This window comes from Callospermophilus lateralis, chromosome 19 (genome assembly GCF_048772815.1).
Source record: "Callospermophilus lateralis isolate mCalLat2 chromosome 19, mCalLat2.hap1, whole genome shotgun sequence".
In the NCBI taxonomy this organism is placed as follows: domain Eukaryota; kingdom Metazoa; phylum Chordata; class Mammalia; order Rodentia; family Sciuridae; genus Callospermophilus; species Callospermophilus lateralis.
In genome coordinates, this window is record NC_135323.1 from 20568965 (window position 1) to 20583103 (window position 14139).

General features: G+C 40.8%; 1 pseudogene; it reads right to left on the reverse strand.

The window, feature by feature from the left end:
* Window positions 1-597: 597 nt before the first annotated feature.
* On the reverse strand, window positions 598-1579 carry LOC143385041 (non-selective voltage-gated ion channel VDAC1 pseudogene; annotated as a pseudogene).
* Window positions 1580-14139: the final 12560 nt, after the last annotated feature.

Below are 14139 nucleotides of genomic sequence, written 5' to 3' on the forward strand. Positions count from 1 at the left end.
CACGCAGACTCTTCCCAGCCTATAGCTGGAGCTCCTGGAAGCTATTTCAGACACTGGTGCAAGGGCAAGAAAACCACAACACAAAAAGGAATTAAGTTCTGAATTATTTGCTTCATCACGTCCACCCTCTCCACTCCAAAATGGCACAAAAAAGAAACAGTGACCACACCTTGCAGACTACTTTTGGTGTAAAAGAGGTGACAATGGGCTAGAGTGGAAAAAGGTTATGAAGGTCTGTCTAAAAAAGTCCCTTTCAGATGAGTTTGTACACACCACCAAGCAATGAGCTCCTCATCAATTAGGGTTAGGAAACTAAGGTTTGATTTTCAGGAAGTCACAATTCCATTCATTTACTCAATACAAATTTACAAAGTGCCTATACATTATCAGCTTCCATTTGCAGCCATTTCTAGATTAAAAAAAAAAGTAAACCTGGCATCTCTAGAGGGGTCACCAAGTCCCTCACACACACACACACACACACACACACACACACACACAAGTCTACAGCTGAAAGGACCTTTTTTTGGACTCAATTTCTTCTGTACCTCTGAAATGGTAACACTTTAAAGCTGAATCCTCTTTCACCTGGAGGTCTAACATAATTTTTAGCAATTCTTGCATCCCAGACATACAACATTAAAAGATACACTAAATTCTGAAGGTAGCTATGCTGCAAAATAGTTTAAAATTAATGATTGCACAGTATTCATTTATGCTTGAAATTCCAGTCCTAGACCAAGCTTGTGGCCACCAGCATCGACATTCGTGCCATCCAGCAGAGCTGACAATGTCAGTTTGATACCTGGCTTTAGGGTCTGAGTGTATCCTAAACCAATCAGGCTGGAGTTGTTCACTTTGGCCAAGAAGCAGGCATCAGGGTCAATCTGATACTTTGCTGCTGTTCCAAAGTGAGTGTTACTGTTTCCTGCTGTCCAGGTGAGATTGACAGCCGTCTCCAATTTCTTGTTCACCTTCTGATAAATGCAGCCACCAAACTCTGTCCCATCATTCACATTAGTGTGAAGCTGGAATTCGTCAGTCTTGTAGCCAACTGCAAAGTTGCTCTGGGTCACTTGGGACTTTGCGGTCTCAAAATTCATCTGGTAGCCAGTCAGCCCTCATAACCCAGCACCAGAGCGCCCCGGATTGAAGGCCCAGCAATGTCAAAGTCCACATCGCAGCCCAGGTTGATGTGCTCCCGCTTGTACCCTGTCTTGATTTTAGCAATTTTTTTCCCCAGTGTTAGGTGAGAAGGATGAATCGAAGGTTCAGCTTCAGTCCACGTGCAAGCTGATCTTCCACAGTGATCTCAGTGCCTAGTGTGTTGTCAGTGTTCCACTTCTCTGTAAACATCAGGCCATATTCAGTCCACCTGTACTTGGTTTCCAGGCTGCCCTTCACTTTAGTGGTCTCTGTGTTGGCTGAGCCTGAGCTCGTAAATTCCAATCCATTCTCAGATTTTGTTTTCAAATCGAGTTTGATTAATCCAAAGCCATAGCCCTTGGTGAAGACATCCCTGGCAGATTTGCCAAGATCGGCATACATGGGAGGCACAGCCATCTTCTGCTCAGAGGCAGTGGCGGTTACTTGTCTTCTCTTTTAAATGCCCAGGCATGGCTCTGTTTTGATAATAACTTGTTTAAGACTAAGCTGGTCTAATTGACCTTGTTCCTATTGATGAACCCAGCCTAATTCCATCATAAGATCGGAAGCCATCTCATCACAAAGTCATGAAAAGTTCATTTCTGTTTTACTGTAAAATACTAAGATTTCTGTTTGGGGCTGACCATACTTTGATATTTTAAGAACTTGTTTGAGATTCCTGCCCATGCCTTGAACTTACCCATGCCTGGCTCTCCATGATCAGATAAAAATCCTGCCTGAAATGCCAACTGCTCCTCATTAATTCTGATGTTGGAATCTGAGTTTACTTCCTACTTTGATATATCAAGCCATGTAGATCATTAATCTGCTATCTGCCCTTGTATTATGCTTGCCAGAACCCTGTTAGCTGTAAGTTCCCAAGACACTCCCTTTGTAACTTTTATTTATTTTTTTTAAAGAGTGACAGTGAGAGAGAGGAGAGAGAGAGAGAATTTTAATATTTATTTTTTAGTATTTGGCGGACACAACATCTTTTTCTGTATGTGGTGCTGAGGATCGAACCCGGGCCGCATGCATGCCAGGCGAGTGCGCTACCGCTTGAACCACATCCCCAACCCCTGTAACTTTTATTATAAAACCCATTTTGCCCTTACAAGATGCTGTCCTCTGGCCCTGAATTTGGGTGAGGCAGTCACTGGCCAGCTGTCTTGTGTACACAATATAAGCTTGCTTTAATTTGGCTTAAAAATTGGAGTCGGTGGTCTTTTCTTTGTATTGTGGGTTCAACACTGTCTATTATTAAGAGTCAGCTGAGTTCCCTCGAGGAGTCATTCTTGGGAACTTTAGAGCAGTTTCTTAGCTTCTGTAGTGCCATCTGCCATGTGGCTTCCCTTGGAAGCATCAAGGATGGCTCCTTCTCCAATGACTCTCCTCTGCAGCATGTGCACTGGTCAGCTTTCTGTTCTCTAGGGTGTCATTGATCTCCCTGATCAGGAGATCATGTGGCCCAGAGTTGCAAAACTCTTAGTGAAGTCCCTTTGTTCCCTGGATTCAAGATGACTCAGAGGGCAAGAGCCAAATATTGGCTACTTTTTTCTTGGTCCTTTTATTTTCTTAACTTTAGTCTTCAAGTTTTGATCTTAAACATGCAGAAAGCCAGATTCACCAGCCTCAAAGTGAGAGTACTGGGTTTTACCTTCAATGTCTATAACTTTGTAGTTATTTACCCCTTTTGATAATTGGGATATGTATTAGTACTGGAAGTTAGCCTTACATCCTGTCTGCATTGACTGTTATACTTCTGTAAGGTACTAAAAAATAACAGTTAAAGTTCACAAGAAAAATACAAGATGAAATTAACAAAAGTAAAAACAGTTTGATTTTGTATAATGGCTATGAACCAAAAAACATAATTTTTTGATATTTATTTTTTAGTTTTAGGTGGACAAAATATCTTTATTTTATGTATATGTGGTGCTGAGGATTGAACCCAGTGCCTCATGCAAGCTAGGCAATCACTCTACCACTGAGCCACAACCCCAGCTCCAAGAAACATAATTTTTTAAATAATCCCCAAACTTTACTTTGAAGAACACCAGCTTGATAAAATGTACTTCTAAACTTTATACTTTAAAGACTTGTATACTTGGATGATATAAATTCATTTATTATACCAAGAAACCAGTAATAGCATCACAATTACACTGATGTTTTTAGATTAACCAAGTTTAGCTTTTAAATAAAAATTTAAACTCAGTAATGTAATGTGATACTCTTCAATAACAGTTGCCATTTAACCAGGATTGTACAAATCCTAATTTATTTAAGACTAGTTCCTCTAAAGAATAAAACTTAAGAGACACAAGATTATCTTGATAGATAAGAACAGATTAATATGTTAAGAAATCTTTGTTGTTGGGCTGGGGATGTGGCTCAAGTGGTAGCGCACTCGCCTGGCATACTTTAATTGAAACCCAACTGAAACCTCTTATACTCTTTGTATATAAATTATGCCTGATAGAAGCTTAAATCTTAGTAACCTTGTTTTAATGAAAATACAGACACAAAGGAATCTTAAATTTTTTTTCCATTTATCCATTTATGAAAATACACATAATGTTTAACTATATTACCTAGTGAAATTCAAGAAGTTAAGAATACTTGATTGTATATTTAGCAGTTTGTTTTAGCACTTTAACTTTGTAAATTAATCAGATGTCTCCTTAACATTTATGATTAATTCTATTGATGTTAAACCTAATTTACTCATTTTTAATTGTAAAAACCAAGACATAAGACAGGTGTAGTGAACAGTACTAGCCATCTCTTTCTTGTTGAAGAAAAATTCTAGAAGAAATGGATATTTTCTAGACATTTTATAGAAAGCAACACTCTTAATTGTCTGAACACTGAGAAAAACTTGTGAGTTAGTGATTTTAAAGACATATTTACTTCATCTGTTTAATTTAAATTGAACATTTTAGGTCATGTGAACTGAAAGTATTTATGTCAAGAGCAGCAGATGAGTCATTGCTTTGAATTCCACAGACTTCGACAGAGACACCACTTATGGGAATCTTTCATTGCAATGATTCTAAGAGAAAGGCCCATCTACAGGTGGTCATTGTTAATGGGGTAAATTCTATTAGGTGCAGGACAGGCTGAGTCAGCTGTCTGCAGGGCAAGCCAAATAAAGTTAGCTGCAGGATGACCTGGCCACTCAAACCCTCTGTCTGGTTCTTTATCAACTATTTGCTTCAAGCCCAAACACCCAAGCCCCTGCTCAAGGCTGAACACTCAACCCCCTGCTCAAGGCCGAACATGTAACCCCCTTGTGCCAACAAGGCAGCTTGCAGACCCAGAGACCTCATTAGATTTGGGCTATAAAAACTTCCTCCTGCCAGCTCCTCTCTCTCTTCTCTCTTGCTCTGTCTCCTTTGTGCGCATGCTCTCCTTTCTCTCTCTCTCTCTCTCTCTCTCTCTCTCTCTCTCTCTCTCTCTCTCCTTCTCTTTCTCTCTCTTCTCCTCTGTTGCACTGCTACAATAAAGATCTCTTGGTTGCTCTGAGTATTGTGATCACTTTTCTTTCAAATTCCATGCCTGGCTTGGAATTTATGGATTCAATAGCTTTGAATTCAAATGCCTGCTGCCCTGGGGTTAAAGAAATATGGCTTTGATCAATAGCCTTGAAGTGCCAGCTGCCTAGAGCTAGAGAAGATATTGCAGAAGTAGATAGGCTCCAATTACCACATTCCTGCTAGATTTCACTTTTGTTTATCTCAAGAAGTTTTTCTCACAGTAAGTCCTTTTGATGTTTTTTGCCTACATAATAAAGCATGTTGGACTCTCCCTCTTTGTAAGAGGTCAAACCCATCTGCCTGACCAACCCACTGAGCCCTGCTTTTTACCTATTTTTGTGTCTTTTGTCTTTATTTCTTACAATTTCTTATTACTTCTCAATCCCACCCACCACCTGCAATTGGTGACTGCTCATTCAAGGTGCAGTAAGCAGTGAGAACAGGCGTCCAAACAGGGACCCTATTGCTAGGAACTCAGAGAATTTTCAGGTGTTTGTACACTCCTCAAAGAGACACATGTGTTAGGGAATTTAAAGAAAAGGGGAGAGGAATGAGTTTTTAATAGCTCAGTGTTAAACATGGGAAATTTTAATTCTAAAGAGAGAGAGCATTTCCTCAATGCAGTATGAGGAAACTTGGTAAAGAAAGTGCAACTGGTGCAATTCTTAGAATCATAGAAACTTGTCCGTGATTTCCAGAAGAGTTGTCTCTTGATTTGCATATAAGGGAGAGGCTTAGCAGAGAATTGCACACTTGGTATGACTAAGGCAAAACGTCCAGGTGCATGACCAATAACTCAGAAAAAAATGTGAATTTAATATGAAATTGTTTAGGTCCAGATAGAGACAATGTGAAGTGACCAGCTGCTAATTTAATTGCTAGTTTTTAAAATGCTTTTAAAGGTATACTCACTCTACCTGTCCACCCCCACCTTCCCTAGTATCTCTATGCAGAGATGCGGGGCAGTGAGAAAAGGAGGAGGAGGAGGGGCAGGAGCCAATTGAGTCTGTCTTACAACAGACGTATGCCCAGCTAAGCAGAACCCAGTGTGCTGTTGGTTTTATTGTACTCAGAGTAGTTGTTTTCATATCTTTTTTTGATTCCTACCATGACAGCTTCTATGACTTTATCTAAAAGCATTCATAGTGCTCACTTTCTTAATAATTTGACTCAAAATACTTTCAAAGCCCTGAACAATCAGGTGAATATTGATGAAAAGATTGAGACTACATTAAATGCTTTGGAAGCTACTGTTATTAATATTGGAAATAAACTTGCTGCTCTCAAATATAAGCAAAGGCTTAGATGCCACTCCAGCTATTAATATTTCTGCATTACTGTAGCCAAATGTAATGCTTCTCAGTGGGATTGGAAAGAGGTCAAAAATCATCTAATAGGCATTTAGCATAGTAATAACAGTCTGGAACCTATGAAGTTACATCATTACATCCAGAATATTCAGAAAATCAGGATACAGCTCATGGATCCTGCACCACTTGCTGATCAGATATTTCATAATTTAAATGGCTTTAATCCTGGAAATATGTTAAAACATTTCACCTGTATACTTTTGAAATGATAGCTTGCTAATTTTCTTTTGTGTTATAATAATAGTTTTGCTGTACCCTCAGAGTAGAGATCTGGAACTCCAAGTAACAACACATCACTTATGCATGAATAATAAAAAAGGGGGAGATGTTGAGAGCAGCAAATAAATCATTGCTTTGAACAGCCTTGGACAGAAAGACAGTGCTTCTGGGAAGCTTTTGGTGCGATGGTGCTAAGAGAAAGGTCCATTTACAAGTGGCCACTATTTATGGGATAAATTCCACACCTGGCTTGGAATTTTGGGGTTTGATAGCTTTGATTTCAAATGCCTGCTGCCCTGGGGTAAACGAACTATGGCCACACTTAATAGCCTTGAGGTGCCAGCTACCCAGAGTTAGAGAAGATATTAAAGAAGTAGATAATCTTCAATTACCTCATTCCTGTGTGAGTTTGCTTTTGTTTACCTGGAAGTTTTTCTCACAATAAGTGCTTTTGCTTTTTTTTTTTTTTTTTTTTTTTGCCTATATTATAAAACACACAGGGAGCTGGGGTTGTGGCTCAGTGGTAGAGCACTTGCCTAGCATGTGTGAGGCACTGGTTTCAATTCTCAGCACCATATATAAGTAAATGAACAGAATAAAGTCCATCAATGTCTTAAAAAATATTTTAAAATAATAAACAAATAAATAAATAAATAAAGCACATAGGCTCTCCCTCTTTGTTAGAGTTCAGACCCATCTGGCTGACCAACCCGCTGGGCTCCACTTTTTACCTATTTTCATGTCTTCTGTCTTTATTTCTTATAATTTCTTATAACTTGTAATTTTCTCAATTCAACCCACTACCTACATTTGGTGAACAGTTCATTCACTGTGCAGAATGCAGCAAGATATTTGGATCTATTTCTCAATTAAACTTGAATTTATGAGCTCCCTTTACCTATGTGCCAATTTTTATACCATGTACCTGATATATAGACACAAGCATGTATGTAGACACAACAAAATAATACACAAGTATGCACACATACACAACAGGAAACAGAGATCTTGCAGCTTTTTGTAGGTAGATTTCCACTGCAGTGCTACAGATATTCATAAAAGCCTCTATTCGATTGAGAGCTAAACCTTGAAAATTGGCCTCTGAACAAACAAAAACAGAGTGTAAAAACCTCTATAGTTAGATAAAAGACTGATCAAAAAGTGTATTAATTTAGGTACATAGGATCAAATGTGCATTCATCATAAACCATAAGCTCAAAAATATAGAGTGTGGGCTGGGGTTGTGGCTCAGTGGCAGAATGTTTGCCTAAGATGTGTGAGGCACTGAGTTCAATCCTTGGCATCACATAAAAAAATAAATAAGTTGGGCTGGGGATGTGGCTCAAGAGGTAGCACGCTCACCTGGCATGTGCGGGGCGCTGGGTTTGATCCTCAGCATCACATAAAAAAATAAAATAAAATAAAGTTGTGTGTCCACCAAAAACTAAAAAATAAATATTAAAAATTCTCTCTCAAAATAAATAAATAAATAAGTAAAATAAGGATGCTGTGTTCATCTCTATTATATATATATATATATATATATATATATATATATATATATATATATAATAGAGAGACAGAATTTTAAAAAAACAGGAGCTCTACAAAAATAATATGGCTGTAATTAGTAAAGGAGTAGGCAGAACATCTTGATCAGTTCAATTTAATTTTTTGCTGAGATTAGAATGAAAAAATGAGAGAGCCTTGAAAAAGATTATCAAGGTAAACAAGACTGATCATTCCAATTTTCCTTCCCTATGCTGTAGTGTTTAGGGAGGAATTTGTTAAGAAAGAAAGGTGGTAAGACAACCAGCCATTTGGGTCCCACAGTGGCTGGAATTTTAAAGTGTGACTTTTTTTTATTTAGTCCATGTCAGTCCTCTGCAAGCCCTTTAGGCCTCCACTATTTACATTTCAAATGCAAGCTTTGGAGAGAAAGATATTCTGGAAGAAATAAGGAAAGCTGGGTTTATTTAACCATTTTTTATTTCCCCAGTTGGTAATTAGGCCAGGTTTTGATACAGAAAATTATGAGACATCATCTCCCATTACTTTTGATGATGAGGCTCTCCTATGAGCAATAAGCTGGAACAAGCAAAAGACTTCAGAATCCACAGGGTGCCCACACCAAGAAACTATCTCTTTGACTAGGGGACATCTCCCATTGGAGCCTCTAGCATCAGCAGTTGATGCCCCTCCTTTCATGTATGATCTCTGGATTTAACTGCTGCCTTACCAGTTTGGTCATGGCCCATGTGCTTTTTCATGGGTGGCCATGTGTAAGAGTGGCCTTAGGCTAAGCAACCCCATTTTAAAACTCTATTTGAAAATAAAACTTCAGTCCCCACCAGGCAAGCCTATAGAGCCCTCCAATATTGTCATCAGGCATAGCCTGATAAAATATGTCACTTTCCACCACCCTGATAAAACACAGAGTGAAGTCACTGTCATTTGTCTTTGCCCTGATAAAAGTCAGAGGTGAGAGATCAGGGCAGAAACCACCAAACAATATTTCCTGACTCTAAGATGAAAGATGTCACTAAGAAACCTGATAACAACTGATAGGGACTGAAAGGGTGAGGATAAGCCCCAAAATTTATTATAAATGATAGAACAAAGATCAGACATTCAGCCAGCCAACACTGATGCCCACATGCCAGAGAGCCTGATGAGGACCTGGACTGACATCCCAACTCTTCTCATCATCTGTCTGATCCTCTGCATCATCTTCACCATTCTCAAACTCTACAGCCACATCTTGACCCTGGTGAGAACAGGGACTTCCTTATGAACCTCTCCTCAACTGGCCTTCAGCTCCACCCCAGGAGAGGTCTCCATTGATTCCTTACCTGACCACTGTGGTCTGAGTAAGTGTGTATCTGCTGGACTTAAGGCTTAAGACTTTATACCTGGCACTTTAAGCTTAGCATGCAGAGGGAAAGTCTGTAATGAGTCTGTCATGATTAAGTGCATTTGCAGTGCTTAGAATCAACTTAGAATTGTTTGCTTTAAATTGATTATGTCTATTGTGGTGTTCAGCATTAAGGATTATCATTTTCTTGATTAAGAACCTATAGAGTGTGGGGCTGGGGCTGGGGCTGGGGCTGGGGCTCAGCAGTAGAGCACTTGCCTCGCATGTGTGAGGCCCTGGGTTCAATCCTCAGTACCATATAAAAATAAATAAAATAAATATTGTGTCCAACTACAACTAAAAAATATTTTTAAAAAAGAACCTATAGAGTGAAATTGTATTGAGTGATTTGAGTGAATAAAGCATCAAAAAGGGCAGAAGCATGTAGATATTTTTTATTTCTCCCCCTTGACTGCAGATGTCACACCTTTGCTCATCAGGACACCATGAAAAAGATGCAAGCCTCTGGATTATCCGCACTTACTGTGTGACTTCCTTAGGAACCGTTCCATGACCTTCTCTCAATCCTAGAGTCTGAACAGCTAGAGTCTTATCTGCAATGGGAGTGGAGTGCTCGGGAGGAACAAGCGCAGGAGAGTGCAGCAAGGTTCATTCACCAGTGCCACTTGATCAGCCAGTCACCACAGCATACCTCATAAGGGCAGTTGGGAGGGGATTTAGGGGAGAAAGCTTTGGGGGTCACTGGGGAGTGGCCCTGGTCAAAACCTTGCAGTTGTTCCAACCCTTTGTCTGTCTTCACACTTCTAAAGGCAGACTGGGATTAGAGACACTGTGTAGTCATGCCAAATGCCCTCTGAGCCTGGATAGGATAGTGGGAAATGGCTTTGGCAGAAACCAACATGCCTGATCTTCAGGGCAGGTGATTTGAACCTGCCTAGGCCATGAATCATCTCACCTGAGTCTTCAATGGTGGCTTGCACTAACTGCATTTAATTAGCCAAAGGGTGCCCATTATTGGCATTATTTCTCCAGAAAGAAAGAGATAGAAAGACACACCTCAAAAGATGGGAGGTGTGTGTGAAGGGGTTTACCTCAGTGACAATCTTGATGGAACACCCAAATATGATGCCGGTGATGAGAACCAATCAGGGCCAATTCCTGTTCCCCAGGTGTTGAAGACTGAACGCATGAGAAATGCCGAGGCAACCATGGAAAGCAAGTTTTATTTAAAGGATAGAACAGAGAAGGGGCCCCACATCTGGGTGTCTGAAGAAGTAGGGGTGTCCTTTCCCATTTATAGGTTTTAGGTTTTCTTTGTTCTCATGCCCTTCTTTTCCCCTTATCTTGCCTATGTGACTAGTGGTTAAAAGGTGGGCCAAAATGTGGGAAAGAAGTCTTCCATGGGTGCCTCTCTGTGTCTGCCCAAACAGGTAGAAAAGGAACTGCCCAGAATGTACTTCATTAAAAACTCCTACCACTCCCTGAAGGGAAGAACAATTCCTTGGAGGCAGGTAGCATTGGCAATTGGTTGGTAGAAGTAGGGAAGGGTTTTGGAGATATTAGCATTTTATTTCTTTCCTCTTGAATCAGCCCCCATCTTTTTGATCAGACCCAACTTTTAAATTTTTATTCTGACTGTCCTTTTGCCCCCAAACCTCTGGCCTCATCAGGACCTGTTAACAGTCATGTTCAGGACTTCCCTCTAGTGTTTCTTGGAGGAAAGCGGCTGAATTTTAATTGGAGCAAGTCCTATTGAGTTATGGGTCCTTCTAGAAGTAAAGTCTAGTATTTCAGAAGGTGACTGAGAGCTGTAATCCTCCTTTGTACTTAAAATCCCTGAGAGATCTGAGAGGTATAGACAATAAAGTTCCTTCCCAGGGTGATTTTGATTGCCTGAAGGACTGGTAGGACAACTACTGCAATCATCCCCAAACAGTGGGGCCATCCCTGAGACACCATGTTAGGCTCCTTACTGAGGTATGCCACTGGCTGTTGAGCTGGTCCATTCTTTTGTGTGAACACTCCCAGAGCTATTACTCCTTTTTCAGTGACAAACAAGTTCAAGTTTTGCTCTGTGGCTAAGCTGAACCCTGGGGCTTGAGGAAGGTCCCTTTTAATGCCTTAAAGCACAGATGACCTATCTTTGAATTCTGATAGGTCCTTGGCTAGAGTTTTTCCAAACAAGCAAGGGCTATCTCTAAATCCCTGAGGCAACACTGTCCAGGTTAATGGAGTTCCACTATCTGTTTCCTCAAAGGCACAGATACTGTGATTGAGAGTCTAGGGGTATACAGAAAAAGATCTCTATTAAATCTAGTACAGTAAACTAAGCAGCAGCACCTGGGTTAGGAGAGTATATGGGTTAGGAACTAAATGGAGGAGGGGAACGACTGCTTCATTTATTACTCTAAGGTCTTGGACTAGGCACTATTCCCTGTTTGGCTTCTGAACTCCTAAGATGGGTGTATTGCATGGGCGGTTGCAGGGTACTAGAAGTTCCTGCTGTTTGAGGTTCTGAATGATATCCATTTAGCCCCCCTTCACCTCTGATCATAGGGAATATTGTCTCTAATGTGGAAAGACAGAGGGATCCTTTCAGAGGCTCATACTTCAGGGTTTATATCACATTCTAATAGAGGTAAACACAGTGGTCCTAGTGGTCCTAAATTTATCATGAAAGAGGCCTGGAGCTTTGAAAATAAATCCCTCCCCAATAAAGGAGTAGGGCACTCTGGAACTATCAGGAATGCATGAGAAAACATCATCCCATCCCACTCACAACTCAGAGGAGGAGTAAATTTTCTGGTAATAGGTCATCCAGACATCCCTGGCACCATTATAATGTTAGAGGGAAGATGTCCAGGGTAAGAGGTGAGTACAGAAAAGCTGGTGCCAGTATCTAAGGGGAAACTGACCTTTTGTTTCCCTACAGAGAAGCATACCTGGGTCTTTGGTATGGTGATAGGAGTTACAGGGGCCATTAGAATTGGCCCTGGGCCTTGTCAGGCCTGTGCTGAGAAATCTGGCCTTGAGAACCTAAGCCCACCAAGGACATTCACTACTCCAATGATTGCCTTGACATTAAGGACCAAGCTCCTGAGGTGGCCTTTTTTACCTGCAGACAATCCCTTTGGAAATGACCTTCCTTTCCACAATGGAAACAAATCCCTTCTATGGCTTGAGGTATAGGCCATTTTTCTCCTTTCTTATCCAGGAAGCTTACTCCTCTTAGGGCCATGACCAGGGTCTCAGCCTTTTTTCTGTCTCTAAGCTCCCTTTCCTTCTTTTCCTCCTGATCTCTGTTATAAAAGGTGGAAGTTGCAAGATGGAGGATATCATCAAAGGATCAATCAGGGCCATATGCCAATTTTTGTAATTTCCTCCAGCTGTCTGGGCTGAGTAAATGATAAATTTATCTTTTAAAACTAGGCAGCCCTCTGTAGATTCAGGATCCACAGTAGTGTGTTTTCTCTTGGCTTCCCTGAGCCTCTCCATAAAAATAGCAGGACTGACCTGAGGGCCGTGTACGATCTCATATATCTTGGAATAGGTTTTTGTTTGGTTCCCCTGAGGGCCTCAAGGATTAACGTCTGGAAATGTCTAATTTCCCAGGCATCATGTTCATCATTCGGATCCCAATCAGGATCGGTTCTAGGAACCGCCTGTGCTCAAGATGGATAATTAGGTTTGCTTCTAGCTTGTGCTGCTGGGGCATGAGTTAAATGCAGGTCATCCCCAAACCTTCCAGCTGCTTTTTGGGTGGTCTCCTTCTCATTGGAGGTTAAAGTTTTGGTTAAGTAGTAGCATATCTTTCCAGGTGAGATCAAACACCTGACAAAAGTTCTGAAACACCTCAACATATCTATCTGGATCCTCCAAAAACTGTCCTAAATCCATCTTTATCTGTTCTAAGTCTTGGAGGGAGAAAGGGGCATGTACTTTAATTGGTCCAAATTCTTCCCCTGGCATCTCCTGAAGAGGTAGTATATTCAACCTCCCTGTTGAGGCAGATGGAGGAGGGCCAGAGTATGGAGGACAGACAGGTGGATAGCAGCAGAAGGTGGAAGTTTTGGGGGTCCTGCTCTTCTTTCCCTCAGTAGGTGACTCTTAAGGCCTATTATGACAGTTATTTCAGATAAGTCTAATTTATATTGTTGGAATAGTTTGTGGTTTTCTCTTAGAGCAAAGAAGGCTTGAATGTAGGGAACTTCAGAATATTTTCCTTCCCTTTTGCAAAACATGCTAAGCTGTAAACTAATATTAAAATTTATACTTCCTTCTGGTGGCCAGGATTCTCCATCAGAGACTTTATATTGAGGCCAGGCCTGGCAGCTGAAGAAAATGCGGTGCATTTCCTTGGGTGACTGTGAGTCAAACTTATCCTAATTTTTCAGTAGGCAGGCTGGTGGTAAACCTGGCATAACTATTGAGAATGAAGCTCCCATTTGAGTATGAAAAAAAAACTCAGCTGCCCACATCAGAGAAAACTGCCCATTTCACTAGAGACATCTCCCTGAGCTTCTGACCATCCAGCAAACCTGTCTTTCACCACGTTGTTATACCAATTCTATTGCTGGCCTTATCAGCAGAATGTGACAGTCTTTGCTGGCCCCATGGCAAAGACCTGGGATAACTCAGAAGGTGACTGAGAGCTGTAATCCCCCTCTTGTACTTAAAATCCCTGAGAGATCATGACTGACTTTCTCCTGGCACTAAAAACCTCCAAATGTGGAGTACATTTCTCTGCTCTGTGGGCTAAAGGAATCTCCAGAGGGTAAGGAGGAGTTCTAGTGGTCTTTAGTCGCTTAAAAACCCTTTTCCTGGAGGAATTTACAGAAGGGATTAATTTAAAATGGCTCCCTTTTACAGCCAAAGAAACTTGTGGAGCACAGAAGCAACACTGGGGAGAATCCCTACAGGCTTATATAGGCTTATTATGCAAAAGAAAGGAAACCCAGATATTTCCTTATGAACCACTAATGTGAAGTGT